At 43.6% G+C, this 18107-nt stretch overlaps 1 protein-coding gene across 12 annotated transcripts in view; it reads left to right on the forward strand.

Annotated features, from left to right (window-relative positions):
- Positions 1–325: 325 nt before the first annotated feature.
- The window catches only part of POGZ (pogo transposable element derived with ZNF domain), a 56393-nt gene continuing 38611 nt past the window's right edge, over positions 326–18107 (forward strand). For 8 of the 12 annotated variants that reach the window (XM_005663450.4, XM_005663451.4, XM_021089862.2 and 5 more), the window contains exon 1: positions 326–353. The gene's annotated coding sequence lies outside the window, so the exon portion shown is untranslated. Of the gene's footprint in view, positions 438–518; positions 576–1247; positions 1414–18107 lie in introns of those variants that run through there. The other 4 variants (XM_085022934.1, XM_085022936.1, XM_085022937.1 and 1 more) reach the window with 3 other exon arrangements.

Here is an 18107-nt window from a genome sequence, read left to right on the forward strand (position 1 = left end):
ACGAGTCGTATCCCTCCGCGGGGCGAGAGGGTCGGTGGGGGGAGTCGGCGTCTCTCTCCCCCGCGCCAGCTCCCGTACACGGAGCCGCATTCCTCGGCCCCCCCGCCCCCCTCCCTCGGGGGCCCCCCGCCCCCCTCGGGAAAAAAAATCCACCTCAAATCACTCGAACCCGAGGGAGGTTTCCTTTCACCCTCGGGGAGACTAGCTTTCAACGGTTCCCTCTTCTCCGTCTCCCCCCAAGCCCCCGTCCCCTCCCCTGCTCCCACCCCCTTCTCCCGGCGCGGGGTGCAAGGTCCCTTTAAGGCGACGGCGCCTTCCTCGGGTCAGACTACCGGCGGCGACGACCACGGGAGGTGAGTGAGCGAGCGAGCCTTCTCTCTCCCCACCCCCTTCTCCCGGGGGTTCCGTTATCTTTTCGCTCGGCGAGGCGTTCCGAGGCGAGACAATGAGAGGGGGATGGGGCGGGAACGCGAGGGGTGGGGGCGGGGGCCCGGTGGCGCGCGCCCCCGCCCCCCTCGAGTGGCGTCGCGGCCCGCGGCGGCGGCGGGCGTGGGGTGCGGCGCGCGAGAGCGTGTGTGAGTGCGTGCGCCCCGGGAGCCGCGCGAGTTGCGCGGCGGGCCGGGCCGGGGAGGCCCCTGCCTGCCGGCCGCCCCCGCCCCCCGGCGCCTGCCGCGGCGCGCGCGCGCGCACTCGCGCCCCACGGCCCCGCACACAGCCGACGTCCACACGCACACCCGGCGCGAGGCGTCTCGGAGGAGTGGGCGGGCGCGGGCGCGGGCGGCGGCCCGCCGGGGAAGGGGCGGGGGCGCGGGCAGCAGCGAGACGGCGGGGCGCGGCGGGAGGGGCTGGCTAGGGGGCGAGGCCGCGCCGGGGAGGCGGGCGGGAGGGGCGGCGGGCCGAGGTCCCCCGGGGGTGGGGTAGGGGTAGTGCTGGGTCCTCTCCGCCCCACCCCCGCCGGGCCAAGAGTGGGGCTCTCTTTTTGAGCTCCAGGAGGAAAATGAGTGATTGCTTAGCCGCTCCCTTGTGTTATGTAATTCCCGCTCGGTCGTATAGTACATCCCAAGCCTTAGCGCACCGCTGTTAGTTTACAAAGTCTCCTCCCCCCCAGCCCCCCTCCCCGCGCTCTAAGATTTCTTTGGGCTGGCGCCGTGATTTACAAAATGGGATGGGGCTTAAAATCTTTATTTTCCGATGATTATATCCTGCCGCGGTGGGCGCCATGTTTATCCCAGGGACTATTTTTCTAGGTTTTTAGCACCTTCTGAAAAGGAGTGATGTCGTTGATTCACCTGCTTTCTCTCCTTTCTACGAGTTGTCCTGATTTCTTCGCCTGTCACACGGGGGATTCCCCCAAATTGTTGCTAATGCTGGACGTTTCTCTGCTTGTCTTGGACATTTTCAGCTTAGAAAAAGGTAGAGCGGGAGAGTCTTTTTAAGTCATTTAGCCCAAAATCTCTTTGAAGATGGAAATTGAGATACAGGTGTCCTGTCTCAGAACAGCCGTCGTTTTGTTGCAAACTGTGCAGCCCTCTACACTCTTTTATAGAGTTCCCATCGCAGCTTAAAACCTCACAGAGATACAATTTTACTTTCAGAGGAATTTCCCTATCTAGATGAAGGGGAAACAGATGAGGTGGAGGGCTTGCCTCTTGGAGAACGGCATTGAATTTCGAGACCCATTGCTCTTGGAACTGGGAATTGGACTCTGAATTCGAACTACTTAGCACAATCATTCTTAACTTCAGGGTGCATAAGAAGTATGTTGGAAATTTCTAAAAGTGTAGTTGGGGTAGGGGAGGCTCATTCCCAAGCCTTTTTGGATGGGACGGGGAAGGGGTAGATTTCTACCTTCAGCTGAGAGTGTGGTAACCACCATATTGAGAGTTGTCGGTCTAGCAAAAAAGATGCTCAAAATCTTAGAACAATTAAGTGGCAGTCTATGCCCTTGATTTCCTTTTCCTATTTTATGGTTATAAGGTACCAGCCATGTTTTGTAAATTTTTAAGTTATATTAAGAATTGAACTAAATGGAGTTCCTGTTGTGGCTAAGCAGAAATGAATCTGACTAGTATCCATGAGGACTCAGGTTTGATCCCTGGCCTCGATCAGTGGGTTAAGGATCTGGCCTTGGGGTGAGCTGTGGTGTAGGTCGCAGACATGCTTCCTATCTGAAGTTGCTGTGGCTGTGGTGTGTGGGCCCGCAGCTGTAGCTCGGATTTGACCCCTCACCTGGGAACCTCCATGTGCCGCAAGTGTGGCCCTAAAAAGACTAAAATAAAATACAAAGAAAATTGAAATACAGTTAATGTAGAATTTTGCGTTAGTTTCAGGTGTACAGAAAAGTGATTCAATTATACATATTTATATCTATTTTTCAGTTTCTTTTTACTTATCGGTCGTTACAAGATATTTAGTGGAGTTCCCTGTGCTATATAGTAGATCCTTGTTGGTTTTCTGTTTTGCATACCAGCTCTCTTGGTGGTGTATCTCAAACTGAAAGAACTAACAATGACGACTCTTGGGATAAATCGGATTTTGTTAGTTTTCACGCCTGCCTTGGACCAGTGGTGTAATATAGGAAAGCAGTTCCCAAAATGTGGTTCACCGACCCTCGGGAATCCCCTCAGGCCCTTTCAGGAGTATTATCCACGAAGTAATACTAGGAGGCTATTTGTTTTTTTTACCGACATTTGCACTGATGGTCCAAAAGCAATGCTTGGTAAAACTACTGGTAGTACCTTAGCACAAAGCAAGGCAGTTGCACCCAACCTCAGCTATACTTACTTGAGAATGTCTTTGATGAAGCAGTAAAAATAATTTTATTAGATCTCAGTCCTTTAGTACACGTCTTTCTAAGTTTTAGGAATCTGTGGCCATTTGGGAAGTATGCATAAAACGCTTAAGCTCTCTACTGAGGTAGATCCTTGTAAGGAAAGGCCCTTGTAAGATTTGGAAGGGAGATGCTTGTTTCATGGAACAGCATTTTTATTTGAAAGAATGATAAACTGGTTTTTCACACTTGAGTGTTTGATATTTTCTTGAAAACAAATGAAGTGAGCTTGTCACTTCAAGGAAAACAATTGACAGTATTTGTTACTAATGATAAAAATTTGAGAGCAAAAATGAGAATTTTTAAAACGTTGATATCTCAAGGTTGACAGCTTCCCTCCCAATACTTAAAAGACTTCTTATAATATCAGTGTTGGGGTTCCCATTGTGGCGCAGAGGAAACAAATCTGATTAGGAACCATGAGGTCGCAGGTTCAATCCCTGGCCTCACTCAGTGAGTTAAGGATCCAGCGTTGCCATGAGCTGTGGTGTGGGTTGCAGACGCGGCTCGCATCTAGCATTGCTGTGGCTGTGGCTTAGGCCAGCAGTTATAGCTCTGATTAGACCCCTAGCCTGGGAACCTCCACATGTCGTGGGTATGGCCCTAAAAGGACAAAAGACACACACACACAGTGTTAATGACTGATTTTTTTTTTTTTAACGTTTTATGGTGCCATGTGTCTTTGGAAGAGAGGCATAATTTAGTAAGTCTGTATTTTCCAATTGACTGTTGCATGATTTTTCAAAATCACCGTGAATAAAAGATCATTTCAAAATGCAGGATAAACGAATGGACTTTAACATAATATTCATTGATAGGGTTTCAGATTCCAAGACGCAACTCTTCTTTTAGAAACTGTACTGTACAACATACACAGCTGTCTGAAACGGTTTGTAGAAAACATCTCCCTTTTTCTCTTTTTTTTTTTTTTTTTTTTGTCTTTTTGTCTTTTTGCCATTTCTTGGGCCACTCCCATGGCATATGGAGGTTCCCAGGCTAGGGGTCCAATCGGAGCTGTAGCCACGGCCTACGCCAGAGCCACAGCAACATGGGATCCGAACCTCCGAACCTCGCCTGCAACCTACACCACAGCTCATAGCGGCAACGCCAGATTGTTAACCCACTGAGCAAGGGCAGGGATTGAACCCGAAACGTCATGGTTCCTAGTCGGATTTGTTAACCACTGCGCCATGATGGGAACTCCCTTTTTAATTTAACCAGAACATCATAGAGCAACAGACTGAATGCAGTAGCAGCTATGAGAATCCAATTGCTTTCTGTTACACCTAGATACAAAAGATTTACAACAAAATCTAAAACAACATTATTTCACTATTTGGAGAAAAATAGTAATTTTTAATTGAAAATATTCTGTTAACACATAACAGGTTTATTATTTTTGAATGTACCAATAAGTATTTAAATTTTTTACATTTTAGCTTCTGACATGGTAAATATCAAAAGGAAAAAATTCACATAAATAAAAGCTCTTTGGGGTCCTCAATAATTTTAAGAATGTGAAGGGTCCCAAGACCAAAAACTTTGAGAATCATTGGGTCTGTCATAATCTTCTTCTGAGATCGTCCAGATCTGCCTCCATTTAGGAACTTCTGGAGAATTTAGAAATGTTAGTTGAGTTAATAATGGAAGTAGTGACTTGAGAAAGAATTCTACAGCAAAAAAGCTTAGTAAATATCCCAGCCAGGATTCAAACTTTGCACCTGTAACATTGGGCAAGTTATTTAAACTCTCTAAATCTACATTTTTTACTTCATCTGTAAAATATACTATTTAGGACTTATAATTGTGAGAGTTCGTTGTGTTAATGAATGTAAAGTGCATAACAACGCTTGTTATTATATCACAGTAAAATAAAATATATTCTACATAATGTTTCAGTCTTTATTCTTTGTATGTGTTAAAAAGTGGGAGATTTTTTTTTCTTTCTTGTTTTTTTTTTTTTTTAACAGCCGTGCCTACAGCACATGGAAGTTCCCAGGCTAGCAGTTGAATCAGCTGCAGCTGTCAGCCTACACCACAGCCATGATGCCAGATCCGAGCCAAATTTGTGACCTATACTGCAGCTTACAGCAGAGATGGATCCTTAACTCATTGAGCTAGGCTAGGGATTGAACCCGAATCCTTGTGGATACTAGTCTGGTATACAAAGCTTACTATAAATTCAACAATAATTAGTTTTAGAGATCCTGTCGTAGCTCAGCAATAACAAATATAACTAGAATCCGTGAGGACTCGGGTTCAATCCCTGGCCTTGGTCAGTGAGTTAAGGATCCAGTGTTGCCATGAGCTGTGGTGTAGGTCAGAGGCCTGTCTTGGATCTGGCATTGCTGGGCTGTGGTGTAGGCCAGTGGCTCACAGCTCCAATTCAGCCCCTAGCCTGGGAAATTCCATAAGCCATGGGTGTGGACCTGATTTAAAAAAGAAGATAGGAGTTCCCGTCTTGGCGAAGCAGAAACTTGAATCCAGCTAGGAGCCATGAGGTTGCAGTTTGATCCCTGACCTTGCTCATTGGGTTAAGGATCCGGCGTTGCCGAGAGCTGTAGTGTAGGTCGCAGATGAGGCTTGGATCCCACGTTGCTGTGGCTCTGGTGTAGGCCAGCAGCTGTAGCTCCGATTGGACCCCTAGCCTGGGAACCTCCACGTCTCAGGTGCAGCCCTAAAAGGACCAAAAAAAAAAAAAAAAAGGCGACAAAAACAAAATAATTCGTTTTATAGCCATACTGAGTGTTCTGAGTGTTCAATCCTATATAGTTGCTGGAATTAATCCTTTGTAGGTCAAAAATTGAGGTAATTTGAATACAGATGCCAAATGTTTTAAAGGTTGTTGTTGTTTATGTCTCACCTAGGGGGAAGAGAGGGTGGTATTCTTAAATTTTTGTTTTTTAAAAAATATTTTTTCTGTTCCAAATGTTCTTTAGTCTTTATTTTTTTCTCTTTATGGCCGCACCTGTGACATATGGAAATTCCCAGGCCAGGGGTGGAATTGGAAATTGGAGCTGCAGCTGAGGCCTGTGCCACAGCCACAGCAACACTGGATCTGAGCCACATCTGCCGCTTGCACTGCAGCTTGTCACAGCACCTGATCGTTAACCCAGTGAATGAGGCCAGGAATTGAACCTGCATCCTCAGAGAGATGTCGGGTTCTTAACCTGCTGGGCTACAATGGGAACTCCCCCAATTTTTTTTCTTTTTTTCTTTTTAACTCATTAGATTTTATTATATTTATAGTCGTACCCAAATGTTATTTTTATTTTGATTTATGGTTGGGAATGCTAGTAGTGAACTTAAAAATTTAGAGCTATGAAAATACCAGACAAATTAAAGAAATTCAAAGTTTCAAGAGCCAAATCTGTCTGGAGAGTTTTGGTAGAAAGCAGGTGTTTTACTGATCTTATTTGAGATTAAGATGGGTAAACATTTGCTGCCCAATAAATACCACAAAGGTAGACTAACAGTTGTATCTGAGGGGTTCTTTTTGCTGCTTTAAATATGAATGTGAAGAATCTCTTTGTATGTTGCTTTTCACTTATGTAGGCTTTTACTGATTAGCTGATCATATAGCATCTGAGTATAAAGTCCTACCATGTTTGCCAGCATTTAAGATACCAGTCAGTCTTCTCTTGAAAGGTATGTGTCTGTTACATTAATATTATGGATGGAAAGATGAATACCAAAGACTTAAAAGACTGTGGGAATCACTAATAGTCCTGTGTGAATTGCAGTGGAGTAAAGCCTGCTGAGTGCATAAAAATTATGTTCCCAGTATAATTACTGCTACAAAATACAGAAACCAAATAGATTACCAGGATGTCAGAGGAGCACAATGTCTTGATTAGTGGAAGATGCAGTGTTCATTTCATCTTACAGAATCTCCTTAGTAGCTTGTATAATCCAATTTAGGTTTACTTTTTCTAATATTATTTAATCATTGTGCTATGTCTTAAATGTGTATTATAATCTATAATCACTTCCCGTCATGGCACAGTGGAAACGAATCTGACGAGGAACCATGAGGTTGTGGGTTCAATCCCTGGCCTCGCTTGGTGGGTTAAGGATTCTGCATTGCCGTGAGCTGTGGTGTAGGTCGCAGACTCTGCTGGGATCTGGCATTGCTGTGGTGTAGGCCGGCAGCTACAGCTCCAATTAGACCCCTAGCCTGGGAACTGTGCCACAAGTGCAGCCCTAAAAAGACAAAATGACCAAAAAAAAAAAGAGAGTATCATGTATGTAAAAAGGGTGAAAGAACACAAGGAGTATCTCCAGTGAACCCACCACCTAGATTCAGTGATTTTTTTTTTTTTTTTTTTTTTTTGCTTTTTTGGGCTGCTCCTGCAGCGTACAAAGGTTCCTAGCTAGCAGTCCAGTCGGAGCTATAGCCACCAGCCTACACCACAGCTCACGGCAACGCCTGGATCCTTAACCCATTGAGTGAGACCAGGGGTCGAACCTGTATCCTCATGGATGCTAGTCAGATTCGTTTCTGCTGAGCCATGATGGAAAGGCCTAATGATTTTTTTAGCAAGTTAGCATATTTGATATCTATAAGAAAATGACCAAAATATATATTTGCTGAACCACTTGTAAGTCAGTCATAATACTCCCACTGAACATTTCATGCATTTGCTAAGAATAAATAAGTTCTTGTAAATAACTCTAATACCACTATCTTTTTTTTTTTTTTTTTTAAACGAGTGGCCGTACCTGCGGCATGTAGAAGTTCCCAGGGTAGGGGTCAAGCCACAGCCACTGTAGAAGCAATGCCGAGTAGTTATGTTGTGAGCCACATGGGAAGTCCACCACTATCTTTTTTTTTTTTTTTTTTTTTTTTTGTCTTTCTGTCTTTTGTTGTTGTTGTTGCTATTTCTTGGGCCGCTCCCGCGGCATATGGAGGTTCCCAGGCTAGGGGTCGAATCGTAGCTGTAGCCACCGGCCTACGCCAGAGCCACAGCAACGCAGGATCCGAGCCGCGTCTGCAACCTACACCACAGCTCACGGCAACGCCGGATTGTTACCCCACTGAGCAAGGGCAGGGACCGAACCCGCAACCTCATGGTTCCTAGTCGGATTCGTTAACCACTGCGCCACGACGGGAACTTCCCCACTATCTTTTTTAACAAAATTAAAAATAATACCAAAATCTCATCTTGTATCTATATATTTAGATGTTCCAATTGTCCCCAATATGTCATTTGTAGCTTTTTTATGAACCAGAAATCAATAAAGGTTCACATGGTATGTTTTGTTACATCTCTTTAGTTTCTTTTAATATGGTTTAGTCTTCTTATTCTGCATATGTATATCTCTGTTTGTGAGACTGATATTTTTATGTTTGTTTTTTCCTTTTTGACTGCCTTGTGGCATATGGACTTGCCCTACCAGAGATCATATCTAAGCTGCAGCTGTGGTAATGCTGGATCTTTAACCCACTATGCCAGGCTGGGGATGGCACCAGCATCCCAAAGCTCCCAAGACACCTCAGATCCTGTTGTACCACAGCAGGAACTCGAGGTTGACATTTTGAAAGGAACTGTGTTAGTAGTTTTACAGAATGTTCCATATTCTGCATTTATCTGATTGCTTCCTTACAAAATGTCCCACTGGGAGTCGGCTGTTGTGGCTCAGTAGTAATGAACCCGACTAATATCCATGAGGATGCGGGTTCGATCCCTGGCCTCTGCTCAGTGGGTTAAGTATCTGGAGTTGCTGTGAGCTGTGGTGTAGGTTGCAGGAGTGGCTCGGATCCTGCATTGCTGTAGTATTGGCTCTGGTTGGCAGCTGCAGCTCTGATGTGATCCCTAGTCTGGAAACTTCCATATGCCGAGGGAGCGGCCCTAAAAAGCAAAAAGTAAAATAAATAAATAAACAATAAAATGTCCCACTTTGTGGATTTATCTCATTATTTCCTTGTGGTGCTACTTCCTCTGCTATTGCTGTATTTCCTATAAACTGGGGATTTAATTTAAATGTTTCATTTGATTCAGTTTAAACATTATTGTCATTAGCTTTTATTTATTTATTTTCTTTTAGGGCCGCACCCTTGGCATATGGAAGTTCCCAGGTTAGGGGTCACATCAGCGCCGTAGCTGCTGGCCTATGCCACTGTTGCAGCATGATCCGAGCCACATCTGTGACCTCCACTGCAGCTTGCGGCAATGCTGGATCCTTAACTTGCTGAGTGAGGCCAGGGATCGAACCTGCATCCTCATGGATAGTAGCCAGGTTCTTAACCCACTGAGCCACAATGGGAACTCTTTTTTTTTACAAGAGAAAAGAGCAAGCCACAGAACAAACAGCTGAAGACAAGAGGTTGGCTTATTGGTCAACATTTTTCTTTATATACTTATTGTCATAACCTTTGGTTTTGTGATGTAGAGCTACTTCTGTCAATTTAGATTCAAGCATAATGATAAGACTTTGAGAAAGAGCACAGAAATAACATCATGTTTTGGTTCACTGCCCTCTGAGAAAATGATTTGTAAGTTGACAAAGCAAGAAGAGCTAATATATTTAGCAAAAGCAACTCATAGAGGAATAATAAAGGGGTCAAAACCAGGCATTTTAGAAATGGAAATTAAAGAACTTTGGGAAATTATTTTCACAAAGATTATTTACCAGTTAATATTGATAATAACAAGTACTAATAGTAACCATAAATTTAGAGAACTCGCATCATAATCCTCAAGTTTTATAAGGTGAAATTATGTACTTAATGCAGGAACTAGTTTCACAGGTAGATGGTTATAGTGTGAAACAAACCAGGTGTTTGAGTTTTATAAATATATTTTTATTGTGTAAAATGTAGCCATTTGAATAATTCATAGGAATCTTGTTCTGTTAATATTCTCTGTTGAAGAGAGGGTAAATTATTATTATATTAATATTTTGTCTTTTTAGGGCTGCTCCCATGGCATATGGAGGTTCCCAGGCTAGGGGTTGAATTGGAGCTAGAGCTGCCGGCCACGGCCACGGCCACAGCAATGCAGGATCCGAGCCATGTCTGCAACCTACACCACGGCTCGTGGCAATGCCAGATCCTTAACCCACTGAGCAAGGTCACACATCAAACCTGTGTTCTCATGGATACTAGCCAGAATCGTTCCTACTGAGCCATGACAGGAACTCCCAAGAGGATAAATTATTTTTAAAGAGAATTCTTTGGGGAGGGGAGGGGGATTTGAACCCATGGCATATGGAAGTTCCCACACCAGGGATAGAATCTGAGCCACAGCTGTGACCTGCAGCACAGCAGGAACTCCAAAAGGAGAGTTGTTTATGCATAGAATGTGAGATGATTTTTTTTTTAAAAAAAGATTTTTCCCTTTCAGATAATGGATTCAGTTTGATCAGTGTTTCTCAATTTTGCACTAGTAATGTTTTGAGCCAGGTAAGTCCTGGTTGTCTTACACATTGTAGGATGTTTATTAGCACCGCTAGCCACTTGCCACTGGATACATGCCAGTAGCACCCTTCCCCAGCCCCACCCCTGGTTATGACTACTAAAAACGTCTCCAGACATTGACAAATGTCTTCTGGGGGCATTTTATCCTTGTTTAAGTGTTGTTGAGTTGGATAAAAGCCACTGGCATGTGTGAATTCCTTAATGATCTAGGTTTCACTTTACATAACCTATGTAAAGCTGTTGAACACAGTTCCTTTCTGCAGCTTGGCTATGCTCAAGTATATGTTGGAGAACACTGGAATATGATGACAGTTATTTTAGCTCTGTTAGAGATTTTATTGAAGATGGAACTGAGCTCTTCATTAGTGAGTCAAAATATATTTCTTTTACTTTATCTTATCCCCCCCACCTCCCAGTTTGTCTGGGAAAGAACCTTATTAGCTATATGTTATGGATAAAGTTTTTGTTTGGAATAATTGAGAAATTTGGTATCTTTGAGGTGATCTGTTTGTATCTTGGCATTCAAAAAAGATAGTTTTGGAATTCTGTTGTGATGCAGGGGATTGAGGATTTGATATTGTCATTGCAGTGGCTTGGGTTGCTGCTGTGGTGTGAGTTTAGTCTCTGGCCTGGAAACTTCTATTTGGCATGGGCATGGCCAAAAAAAGTCTTTAAAAAAAATGGTTGGTGGAGTTTCCCGTCATGGCTCAGCAGAAATGAATCTGACTAGTATCCATGAGGACGCAGGTTCAAGCCCTGGCCTCTATCAGTGGGTTAAGGATCTGGTGTTGCCGTGAACTGTGGTGTAGGTCACAGTCGTGACTGAGATCTTGTGTTGCTGTGGCTGTGGCATAGGCCAGCGGCTACAGCTCTGATTGGACCCCTAGTCTGGGAACCCCTGGTGGGGCCCTGAAGAAAAAAAAAATAGTTACTTGCTAAAGGGCTTTCTCTTCTTTGTTAATCTTTGTCCTTAAAAATTTTCTTTTTTTCCTTTTTTGCCCTCCCCCACCCGAGGCATATGGAATTCCCCCGCCAGGGATCAGATCTGAGCGGCAGTTATGACCTATGCCACAGCTGTGACAGTGCCAGATCCTTTAATCCACTGTGCCGGGCTGGGGATCAAACCTGTGTCCTGGTGCTGCAGAGATACTGTCAATACATTGTGCAACAGTGGAAACTCCAGAATTTTTTTAATTATGTGTAAATTCTGCCAATGAGGAAAATGATGTAGGCATCTTATTAGGGGAAGGGAGAGGGAATACATACAGTTGGGAAAAGTGGAGTAATGAGAATGATTTAATAAATATTAGTTTAAAAGATTGAAACATCTCAAGTAAGAATTTCAGAGGAGACCCTTGGGAGGCCTCAGGCTCTGGCTATGGTAGCCTTTGCTGCCAAGAAGGGAGAGAGAGAGGAGTGCAGGTTCGTTTTAACAGAGATAAAAAATATATATATATAAACTGGGGGAAGAAAAAAGACTTTCAGGAGAAATAGAACTTTAAGTTTCTAAGGCAAGTATTATTTGTTGATGTGGAATTTTTCTGCGGATGACAGAAACAAAATTGAAGATAGCCGACTAATAGAAGGGGGTTGATGTGAAGATAATTTTTTTTTTTTTTTTTTGTCTTTTGTCTTTTTGGTTGTTGTTGTTGTTATTGTTGCTATTTCTTGGGCCGCTCCCGCGGCATATGGAGGTTCCCAGGCTAGGGGTTGAATCCGAGCTGTAGCCACCGGCCTACGCCAGAGCCACAGCAACGCGGGATCCGAGCCACGTCTGCAACCTACACCACAGCTCACGGCAACGCCGGATCGTTAACCCACTGAGCAAGGGCAGGGACCGAACCCGCAACCTCATGGTTCCTAGTCGGATTCGTTAACCACTGCACCACGACGGGAACTCCTGAAGATAATTTTATATTTAAGGATTCTTTTTTTTTTTTTTTGTCTTTTTGCTATTTCTTGGGCTGCTCCCGCGGCATATGGAGGTTCCCAGGCTAAGGGTCTAATCGGAGCTGTAGCCACCGGCCTACACCAGAGCCACAGCAACGCGGAATCCGAGCCGCGTCTGCAACCTACACCACAGCTCACAGCAACGCCGGATCTTTAACCCACTGAGCAAGGGCAGGGACCGAACCCGCAACCTCATGGTTCCTAGTCGGATTCGTTAACCACTGCGCCACGACAGGAACTCCAGATAATTTTATATTTAAAATGAGCAGAAAAGCCCCTAACATCTAGACTATAATCTTGGAATATCCCACACCGAAAGAAATTAGGACTCTTTGGAGAAATGGCTGATTCTAGGTCTGGGGCAGGAAATAGATGAGCAGGGAACGTCTTTATCAGATAGCCAGGATTTTATCAAATACTACTAAGGGTTGTATCAGCAGGACTCAGGAGCCGGCTGAGTTCTCACTGGCCAAAAGGACAGTTTGAGTATCAATAAGGATAACAGTAGTGGATTAAAACACATCAATATATTTAAATCTGTGATGTGATGTAACGATAGTTTTAAGAACAAGCTTATTGGGGAGAAATGGATCTTAAGAGACATGACAGGAGTTCCATCATGGCTCAGTGGTAAAGAACCCAACTAGTATCCGTGACGATGGGGTTCGATCCCTAGCCTCACTCAGCGGGTTAAGGATCCAGCATTGCAGTGAGCTGTGGTGCAGGTTATAGGTGTGGCTTGGATCCCGAGTTGCTATGGTTGTAGTTGTGGCTGTGGCTGGCAGCTACAGCTCTGACTTGACTCCTAGCCTGGGAACTTCCATGTGCTGTGGATGTGGCTCTAAAAAGACTGGGGGAGAAAAAAAGAACAACTTTATCGGTCACTTTGGGAAAGTGCCAATTAAACAAATCATTAGTTTGAAAACCGGTAAATAAAGGGAAAGAAGCAAGATGGAGGGAGTTCCTGTTATGGCTCAGTGGATTAGTAACCTGGCCAGTATCTATGAGGATGACACGGCTCAGATCCTGCATTGCTGTGGCCTGCGGCTATGGCTCTGATGTGACCCCTAGCCCAGGAACTTCCATATGCTGCAGGTACGGTTCTTTAAAAAAAAAAAAGTGGAGGGGGGGAATGGAAAGAATTAAGACTTTTACTATATGAACTGCACCTCTGGGTAACCAGATAGTATTTTTTTTGTTTTTTTAAAGTAGAAGTGTTCAGTTAATACATGTAAAAGGAACGATAGATTTAGAATGACTGGATTCAGGCATTAAGCCTAGCTGGAAAGATTCCTGATGGAAGAAAATCCTGCCCTTATGAATAATCTTGGGGCAAAAAATGATAAGCCTGTTTATAATCATGCCACTAGACCCAACTATCAATTTCAACATATACAGAGGACAGAGGCAGGCGAGGCATGTATTAAATGTCATGTGTCTATAATCGGCAATATCCAGACTGTAGAAACTACAAGAGGTGACTCTTTGAGACCTAAGAAACTTATCAAGTAATCATAATATGTGGACCTTACTTGAATCTTTTTTTTTTTTTTTTTTTTTTTTTTGTCTTTTGTCCTTTTAGGGCCCCACCAGTGGCATATGGAGGTTCCCAGGCTATGGGTCAAATCGGAGGTATAGCTGTCGGCCTACGCCACAGCTCACGGCAATGCCAGATCCTTACCCACTGAGCAAGGCCAGGGATCTAACCTGAAACCTCATGCTTCCTAGTTGGATTTGTTTGCACTGTACACAACGGGAACTGAATCCTAAATCAAACTTTAAAAAATACAGTATTTGAAAGAATTTGAGATTTCATTGTTGACTAGATATTTGATATTAAGACAGTATTAATCTTTTAGCCAGGTTAATGGTACTATGACTTTTTTTGGTTACATGATCTTTTCAAGTCCTTATCTTTTTTTTTTTTTTTTTTTGTCTTTTTGCCATTTCTAGGGCCACTTCCGCAGCACATGGAGATTCCCAGGCTAGGGGTCTAATTGGAGCCGTAGCCACCGACCTACGCCAGAGCCACAGCAACGCGGGATCCGAGCCGAGTCTGCAAACCTACACCACAGCTCATGGCAACGCCGGATCGTTAACCCACTGAGCAAGGCCAGGGACCGAACCCACAACCTCATGGTTCCTAGTTGGATTTGTTAAGCCATGACAGGAACTCCTCAAGTCCTTATCTTTTAGAGCTACATAATAAAATAATGTATTTGATATTAGGGATTAGCTTCATAATAATATGAAGGAGAAGGAGCATAAATGAAACAAGACTGGTTGATGATTTTTGAAGATAGGTGATGGATACATACATGTCTACTCTTAAAATTTATATTTCATTTAAAAAATAGCAGAGGAGTTCCCTTGGTGGCGCAGTGGTTAATGAATCTGACTAGGAACCATGAGGTTGCGGGTTCGGTCCCTGGCCTTGCTCAGTGGGTTAACGATCCGGCGTTGCTGAGCGCTGTGGTGTAGGTTGCAGACGCGGCTCGGAGGCTCGGATCCCGCATTGCTGCGGCTCTGGCGTAGGCCGGTGGCTACAGCTCCGATTGGACCCCTAGCCTGGGAACCTCCATATGCTGTGGGAGCCTCGGCCCAAAGAAATAGCAAAAAGACAAAATAAATAAATAAATAAATGAATAAATAAAAATAGCAGAAAAGGAATCACTACAGTCTTGATTCAGAGATTCATAGTTGTAATATGGTGAACGTTTGCCCCTTTACTTGGTTACAGTATGATTCTAAAATTCACTGCCTTTAACTTGATGTAGCACGGTGTTCCCTATGTGTAGGCCTTTAATTTCTGAAATTAATGTTTTTACCTGGCACTTTTTCAGAATAAATGAGGATGTCCCCAAATTGAGTGAGGATTGAAGTTCCAACATACCCAAAGCCTATGAATACATTTATCCTTTATAGTAAAATAATAGGAAAGAGAAGAAAAATTCCAGATTTTTTTTCCTTATGAGAAATTAAGTTGAAATTTCAGTGTGAAAAGAAGTTAAACATGAGTAGAATTATTGTTTGGGAAGATTTGTCCTTTTTTTTGTTTGTTTTTTAGAGCCACACCCTGCAGTACACGGAGGTTCCCAGGCTAGGAGTCGAATCGCAGCTACAGCTGCCGGCATATACCACAGCTACAGCAATCCAAGCTGCGTCTACAATGTACACCACACACAGCTCACGGCAACCCCAGATGCTTAACCCATTGAACAAGGCAAGGGATCACATCTGCGTCCTCATGGATGCTGTTCAGATTGGTTGCTGCTGAGCCACAACAGGAGGTCCCTGATGGTGTTTCTTAAGCGTCATGGTAGAGATATTAAATACAGCGTTTCACCATGTTAATGAAGATTCCTTTTTGATAGCTGTAAAACTACAGGAGGATGTTAAATTTGCCTTTTTTTTTTTTGCTTTTTTAGGGCCTCACCTGCGGCATATGGAGGTCTCCAGGCTAGGGGTCTAATCGGAGCTACAGCTGCCAGCCTTTACCAGAGCCATAGCAATGCAGGATCCAAGCCATGTCTGCATCCTAAACCACAGCTCACCACAATACCAGATCCTTAACCCACTGAGTGAGGACAGGGACTGAACTCGCAACCTCGTGGTTCCTAGTTGGATTCATTTCTGCTGTGCCACGATGGGAATTCCTGCATTTTTCATTTTTAAAGTTTGCAAGGATGTCTCTATTGTGGCATGACCCATATTTCCAACAGTAAATTTTGTGTGTGTGTCTTTTGAGGCTGCATCTGTGGCATATGGAGGTTCCCAGGCTATGGGTCAAATCAGAGTTGTAGCTGCCAGCCACAGGCACAGCAGCATGGGATCCGAGCCGTGTCTGCCACCTATACCACAGCTCACGGCAATGCTGGATCCTTAACCCACTGAGCAAAGCCAGGGTTTGAACCTGTGTCCTCATGGATACTAGTCAGATTCGTTTCTGCAGGGCCATGATGGGAATTCCTTCAACAGTAAATTTGAGCTATAGATGCTGAAGTGAAAGGAATGATCACATTTTGAGATAGCAAAGTCTAGTCAGAATTAAGGACTAACTGAAAAACTTCGTTTCAGTGTCTTTTAGGTGGCTGTTTTGGATGTAAGTCTATAAAATATGCAGAGTTCCCATCGTGGCACAGTGGAAACGAATTCAACTAGGAACCATGAGGTTGTAGGTTCCATCCCTGGCATCACTGAGTGGGTTAAGGATCCGGCATTGCCGTGAGCTGTGGTGTAGGTCGCAGACTCAACTCAGATCTGGCGTTGCTGCGGCTCTGGCGTAGGCCAGCAGCTATAGCTCTGATTAGATCCCTAGCCTGGAAACCTCCATATGCTGCAGGTGTGGCTCTAACATAACAAAAGACAGACCAAAAAAAAAAAAAAAAATATATATATATATATATATATATATATATACATACATACACGTATTTATGCTTAGCATGCTTACTATTTTTCTGGGTTGACAAGTCTTGTTGCATATCTCCATCTTCTACATGGTAAAAACCTTGAAAAATAGGAGTTCCTGTTGTGGCTCAGCAGAAACGAATCTAGCTATCATCCATGCAAACATACACCTGAGGAGTTATTTTTCTTTTTCACTTGGTAAAAGTAGGATACAAACTTCCTTCTTTGTCATCTTTTCAGATCTATCCTTCCACTCTTTGTTTTTTAGAATACCTTGTTCATGGTAGGAATAACAAAATTTGATTCCTGTCAGAAGAAAGAAACTTTCAGTATTTTTATTAAAGTTCATTGTTTGCTAAAATAAAACATGAACTCAGTCTCTCAAGATACTATAAATAGTTGAGGTTAAAACCAAACTTTGGATGTGCTACTAAAATATCCATAGGCATGACATTGAAAATGGCAATTTGCATTCAGATAGCTCTACTTATTTATTCTCTGGGAGAGTTTTCTACAAATTGCTCAGCATATGTATGGAGTTTTGCTTGCAGCTGGTCAGAGCTGGAAGTCCTTGAAAACCTCTTGTAGAGGTTATCATCCACAGTTTATATTTTTTCTGCTGGTTGTTTGATATATATGCATTGTCTGTTGGCTGTGGGCTCTAAGAAAGTTATATAGCAAAGAACAATGGTATAGGAATTCCCTTGTGGCACAGTGGGTTAAGGATCTGGCATTGTCACTACTGCAATTTGGATCATTCCTGTGGATTAGGTTCAGCCCCTGGCCCAGGAACTTCTGAATGCCACTGGTGAGGCCCCCCCCCCCAAAAAAAAATCCCAATGGTATTAAATTACATAGTCAGAAAAAAATTGTTTAGAATGTTAGCTTTTCCAATGAAACTAGACTGGAAAATATCGAAGTATGTTCTGAGAGAATGCCTGTGATCTGGATTTGGCTTTTTTTTTTTTTTGCTATTTCTTGGGCTGCTCCCGCGGCACATGAAGGTTGGTTCCCAGGCTAGGGGTTGAATCGGAGCTGCAGCCACCGGCCTACGCCAGAGCCACAGCAACGCGGGATCTGAGCTGCGCCTGCAACCTACACCACAGCTCAGGGCAACACTGGATCCTTAACCCACTGAGCAAGGGCAGGGACCGAACCCGCAACCTCATGGTTCCTAGTCGGATTCGTTAACCACTGCGCCACGACGGGAACTACTGGCTTTGGCTTTTTTAATTAATTTCTGGCTAGCATTATCTTTTGTATGTGTAAATTAAATACAAAACTAGGAAAATTAAAGTTAATACTGTACAACCTTTTCTTTCTGTCTTCGTACCTTCTTTCCTGTGTGGTTTTGGTTTGGGAAAACAAATAATTAAAATAGAATGTTAGAGGCCATTTAGGGTAAAGTTAAGTACTTTACCCATTAAAACTGTGGGCACTTGGCTACATAGCTAGTTTACTATGGCATTGCTGGATTATTTTAAATTTTCAAAGGAA

This window comes from Sus scrofa, chromosome 4 (assembly GCF_054392235.1).
Source record: "Sus scrofa isolate SSC_HxYL_T2T_F1_AM1 chromosome 4, Sscrofa_HxYL_maternal_Yorkshire_Landrace_v2.0, whole genome shotgun sequence".
Taxonomy (NCBI): domain Eukaryota; kingdom Metazoa; phylum Chordata; class Mammalia; order Artiodactyla; family Suidae; genus Sus; species Sus scrofa.